This window comes from Anneissia japonica, unplaced genomic scaffold (assembly GCF_011630105.1).
Source record: "Anneissia japonica isolate Jap-2015-1 unplaced genomic scaffold, ASM1163010v1 scaffold11840_len24483_cov134, whole genome shotgun sequence".
NCBI classification, from domain to species: domain Eukaryota; kingdom Metazoa; phylum Echinodermata; class Crinoidea; order Comatulida; family Comatulidae; genus Anneissia; species Anneissia japonica.
The window spans coordinates 19,198-25,555 of record NW_022714538.1 but is presented as its reverse complement, the minus strand read 5'-3'; the positions used below and the strand labels follow the sequence as shown (position 1 = coordinate 25,555).

General features: G+C 30.6%; 1 long non-coding RNA gene across 1 annotated transcript in view; it reads left to right on the top strand.

The window, feature by feature from the left end:
- The first annotated feature begins 505 nt into the window (after positions 1 to 505).
- Positions 506 to 6,358, top strand: part of LOC117109034 — a 7,169-nt gene continuing 1,316 nt past the window's right edge. Inside the window, exons 1-2 of the long non-coding RNA XR_004445452.1 lie at positions 506 to 1,010; positions 1,285 to 1,378. This is a non-coding gene — a long non-coding RNA (uncharacterized LOC117109034). The remainder of the gene's footprint in view (positions 1,011 to 1,284; positions 1,379 to 6,358) is intronic.

Genomic DNA, 6,358 nt, shown 5'->3' with positions numbered 1-6,358 from the left:
TTTAGGGGCATAGTTCGAACAAGCCAACCATTGTTCAACACCTTGTTACTTCCTCCTTTCTCTAAAATTTCTACGCCACAAAAAGCACAAATCGACATTAACAGTAGACCTCAAATCATCGAAGGCTATTTGGTTCCTAAAATCGAGGTAAGTGTTATTCTAAATTTGCTATAATTATAAATGATTGACCATTTAATTTTTAAGTTTTTGTAAATGTATTTCCAAAAGGATTGTAGGCCTACATTAGGAAAAAAAACCTAATTATATATTTATTTATGCGTTACTGCCACGCCCATACTTTATTCTCTTACTGTTTACGAAGCAGAATAAAAGTATCGGTTCGTATACGTGAACAGCAGTGGGATAGCTGGCGTCAAACAAGTGGAAGAGGGCAGTGGGGGCTCCAGTGATGTGGGGGTGCAGTGTGATAGGGCTCCCAATGGGGAGAGGTCATCAATCCTCCAGGCTCAACACAATTCTTCGACAGACTGAATTTATAGGAGACACTTATTCCTTAAATAAACTTCCAATCTCTAAAATGTCGAAGTTTCCAGGAGCCTCGCCCCTGACCAGTGACCTCCTCCAATGGCTTCTCTGGTCGTCCCCTGGCCCCGGTCAATTACACTCTCATTGTTGTCATCGTACTCCCGTCTCAGTCATTTCCTGGCGTCACCATTGGGAGAGGGGGAAGATTTCTGTGCGTTGTCTAAATTCGGAGTGGCTGATCAAATGGATTGAATTATTGTTAGTCTGTTCATACAGGATCCATATTTTCGATCGACAATAAGTTGTGTATTTGATTATTCTAATTTTTGGTAATGATAAATGTATTACTTCTCATGCTTTGTGCCTTTGTATACACCAATAAATCATAAATTATACGTTAATATAGCTCTAATGAATCTCTATACTACACCTTATTCCCAGCGATCTCATTTATCTAGACGTCACAACTGTATACGAAAGTAACGAAGCATTCTGGTGAACATGGAGTATTTACCTTGGGAACAGTGAGTACGCTTCTGTATTATGATAATTTAATAAATTAAGATAAACAAACGAGAGAATAATTTCAAAAGGATAACAATTTTAATTGAATAGTGGCTGTGATAGAGATGGTGCTGATGATGATGATAATGATGACGACGATGATGATGTTGATAATGATAATTAACATTCACGAGAAACCTGGTTCATTTTAACTTAATTTTAAGGTATAAACAATGTCATGTGGAAGCAAACAAACAATTCATTGATAAACATTGCTTGATTGTTATGTCACAGAAACAAATTAGTACAGGCTATAGAGAGAAAGGACTGGCCAGCAGTAAGAAACATCCTGGAAAATGAACCGCACCTTAATGAAACTGTGGATGAGGTACCGGTAAGTACTTAGTTGCTACTAAATTTATGATCCACTCCAGATGTGATTTTTAGTAAATTATTCATAAAATATTATATACTATTACCTCGGGCTAACGAATCTCACAAATATATTCCCATAATATATTTTGCTTTTTATTTAAAAAAAAAAATAAAATCACACACACACACACATCACTGCAACTAAGAATGAGGTAACTAGTCAGTTGCTACTAAATTTAGGAGCCAAATTCTTTAAAAAATATTGGAAAATTATTTTATTCTTTATACTGTTCAACTCGCCCTAACGAAGTTAAAAAATATGTTCCCACAATATGTTAAGTGTGTCTTTATAAAGAGCAATCTCATATATTTAAAATGCATCATGCTGAATTAAACCACATTGTCATTCTTGGTACAAACCGTGTAACCAATATTCATTTTATTTCTATTAACATTAATTAAATAACTGCTTAAAAAAGAATAATTAAATAAATAAGCAACACATAAATAAGGAAATAAATAAATAGAAGATGCAAGTGGCTTAGCGCAGGTGGTCGAGGGCAGTTTTAAAAGAATATAGGCCTATTAAAGTGTCATCTAATAGTGTATAGGTTAATTTCAAATAGCTCTGATTAACAATAAACTGAAGTATGTGTGACAGTCAGTTATTTAAACATAACCTGTGTTTAAATATATAAGCTCGTTTTAGTATTCCTCTTAATGTAATATAGGTTAATTTCAATTCAACAAATCAATTAATAGAAATTATTATAATTTAACTCGCCCTTACGAAGCTAGCAAATAGTTTCCTACAATAGCAGGGGCGCCGCAAGCTACAGCCATAATATCGTCGCTGGTTTGAAAGGTACGCTCGCCTATGTTTATGGTGGTAGAATAAGGATAAGGACTATCTGAGACAACTATACACGTGTATACACGTGTATAGTTGTCTCAGGGACTATAAACCGTATGGCTCAGTGTATACAATGGATCTTATGCACTGTAAAGAACCCAGTACATCCTCCGAGACGAGTAGGGGGAAACCCCGGTGTATTGGAACAGACAGCCCCTGTGGTGGACGACGAGAATTGCTGGTACCGGGTTACCGGGTAGCACAGACGAAGGGACTCTTAGGGGCGAAGAAAGTCATTGATCGAGTTCCTAGTCCACATATCAAGCGCCCTGAGCATCTTAAATTGGATGGATATGTGCGCTATATTAAACTACAATATTATTATTATTATTATTATTATTAATACGTTTAGAGCCTTTCAAAAATAAAACAAAATCTCGTTTAAAATGTACCATGCTGAATTAGACTACATTGTTAATTTTTGTTACGTACAAACCGTGTGACTAATTTTCATTTTACTTCTAGCACACACATCACTGCAACTAAGAATGAGGTAACTAGTCAGTTGCTACTAAATTTAGGAGCCAAATTCTTTAAAAAATATTGGAAAATTATTTTATTCTATGTATTCATAAAAAAAAAGATACAAGATAAACACGTACATAACTTTTAATACGACTAATATCAATGGGTAATACACTGCTTTTTGTTAAATTGTAAATAAAATATAATAATTATTTGCAAAGAATTGCTATAAGCAAACTTAGGCCCTTCGTAAATCAATCTTATTACAGGGGTTTGAACTTATATATACTTTTTTAATGCATAATGTGTTAATTATATAATTTGTTTAATGATATATCGTGTTGGTTGAATTAAATTGGTCTCACTCTTCATTTCAAATACGCAAACGCAAATAATAACCAATCAATTGTGGTAATGATCTCGTGTTTCTCACAACACGATAAACTTCGTCTCAAGTATTCCTCTTAATTTAATATAGGTTAATTTCAAATAGCTGAATAATAAAATAAACCGAAGTGTGTGTGACAGTTATATAAGCATAATCTGTGTTAAAATAGGCCTATATAAGCTTGTTTTAAGCATTCCTCTTAATTTCATATAGGTTAATTTCAAATAGCTGATTGATAATATAAACCGAAGCATGTTTAAAAATCAGTTATTTAAACATAACCTGTGTTCAAATAATTCTTAATACAATACTATTGTTTTTATTTCAACAAATCAATTAATAGAAATTATGTTATTCTTTATATCTGATCAACGCGCCTTATCGAAACGAACAAATATTTTCCCCGCACAATGTGTTTATTGCTTTTGTTTTCAGAGAACAATCTCATATTTAAAATGCACCATGCTGAATTAAATCACATTGTCATTCTTGTTAAGTACAAACCATGTGACCAATGTTCATTTTATTTATATGAAGCCTACAAATTAATTCGTTAGTGGATAAACTTCCGCGAAGATTACCTGATAACTACAAAAACGAGTCTAGCGCCCTCTGTAGTTTAACAATATGTATTACTACTTACACTTTTACAATATTGATGACATTCAATATCATAATACTATTCACTTCGCCTTATAAAACGGTATACAATGTAATTCAATGGGACACTACCGTATGCGTCCATAAAATGAAATACAGGATAAAAACGTACATCATTTTTATTACAACTAATGTCAGTGGGTAATACACATGCTTTTCGTTAAATTTAATTATAAATAATAATAATAATAATAATAATAATAATAATAATAATTATAATAATAATTATAATAATTTATATTTATTCAGAAATTCAGAAAAATTACAAAATATTTACATAGGCATCAAAAAAAGTGGTGGCTTGTCAGTTTGAATACCAAACATACGAAACATACACACACAGAATACATAGTAATCAACATTTTAAGTTTTATATTTTGGATAGCCCACAATTGCCGGCACCTCCCGGAAGTGGAAATAATAATAATAATAATAATAATAATAATAATAATAATAATAATAATAATAATAATAATAATAATAATAATAATAATAATAATAATACTGTAATAATAATAATGGCGACGAATGGTTATAAGTAAACTTAGGCTGTACGTAAATCAATCTTACTAGAGGGGTTTGAATATTTATATATTTATTTACAGTGTATAATTTGTTAAATGGATAAGTTTTTTAATGATGTATCGTATTCGATGCTTTAGGTTGGTCTCACTCTTCATTTTGAAATGTCCCAAATGAGATAATTACCATTCAATTTGTACTGGTAATGATCTTGTGTTTCCTAACAGAATAAACTTCGTCTCGTGTGTTCCTCTTACTCTAATGTAGGTTAATTTCATATAGCTGTTTGGTAATATAAACTGAAATATGTGTGACATTTAGTTATTTAAACACAACATGTGATCAAATAATTTTTAATATGCTACTATTTATTTAATACAACAAATAAATTAATGGGCTTTCAAATTATTTTATCCTTTAAACTGTTCAACTCGCCCTAACGAAGTTAAATATTTTCCCACAATAATGTTTAGTGCTTTTATAAATTAAAAAAAATCATACATTTAAAATGCATTACTGTATGCTGAATTGCTGAATTTTAAAAACATAAATCATGTCACCAATATTCTCTTAAATTCTATCAGGCATACAAATGAATTCGTTAGTTGAAAAACTGCCGCAAAGATTCTCCTGATAACCCAAAAAACGAGTCTAGCGCCCGCTGTAGTTCAGCAATATGTGTTGGAACTTGCTCTTTTACAATATCGGTGGCATTCAACATTATTATACTATTTACTTCGCCTTATGAAAACCGTATACAATGTAAATTAATGAGGCACTATGCATCCATAAAATGAAATACAAGATTAAAACGTGCATAATTTATTTTTAATACGACTAATATTAATGGGTAATACACATGTTTTACGTTAAATTGTATTATAAAATAATAATGATATTAAAAATAATTGGCGATGAATGGCTATAAGTAAACTTCGGCCCTACGTAAATAAATCTTATTAGAGGAAGGGAATAATCAAATAATTATCAATATAATACTAATTTTTTAATTACACAATTCAATTAGTGGGCTTACATAAATTATTAAAAGATGGGGGTCAAAAATATAATTATTCTTGAGAAATGAAAATTATATCAATAATTAAATAATAGGCCTATGGATTTACTAATGAATTTGGATGATATATAACCAAGATAAATAAATACATAAGAAATTGCGTCCATAAAATGAAATACAGTATAAAAACGTACATAATTTTTAATACGACTAATATGGGTAATACACATGCTTTTCGTTAAACTGAGGCCCTACGTAAATAATCTTTTTAGAGAGATTTGAACTTATACTTATTCAATTTATGATCAAATAATTATTAATATAATACTATTTTTTTAATTCAACAATTAATGGGCTTACATAAATTATTCAAAAACGGCTGGTCAAAAATAAAATGATATCAATATTGTAGTAAAAGTAATAGGCCTAGGAATTTAATAATGAATTTGGATGATATATTAACCAGTATAAATAAATACATAAGAACTTCATACAATTTTAGTAAAAGTATTATAGGCATAAGAATATGGTAATATAATTATGCCTAATTTCAAAGTTCAAACTTAAAAAACATTCATGTGTTAGCTAATAAGTTTGAAAATATTATTCTGTATATTAATTACTTACATTGTATATTTTATTAGGTTAAAAGTTTGAATAAAGGCATCGGTAATTTACAGACGTACAAAATAATATTCTTTGCCTAAGCTAGTACTAAATAGGCCATGCGGCCGGGCATGCGGCATTCTGTCTAGGGACTTTCGTACTAAATGATTTATCAACTGTTCCTTCTTATATATTAACTGTTGTATTTATTTTACTCGTGCCCTTCCTTGTAGTTAAGGCCTATACATCGTTAAATTTATGTGTACCACACTTAGGAAAAAAAAAGACACCAATTCTAAAACAATTTTACACGCACCGTTGTCAAGTATTCTCATGTATTTATAAAATGTTAATACAGAGTTCACGCACGAACAATTTACAAGGCATAAGGCCTACTATACTGTACTGACAAAACATAGGC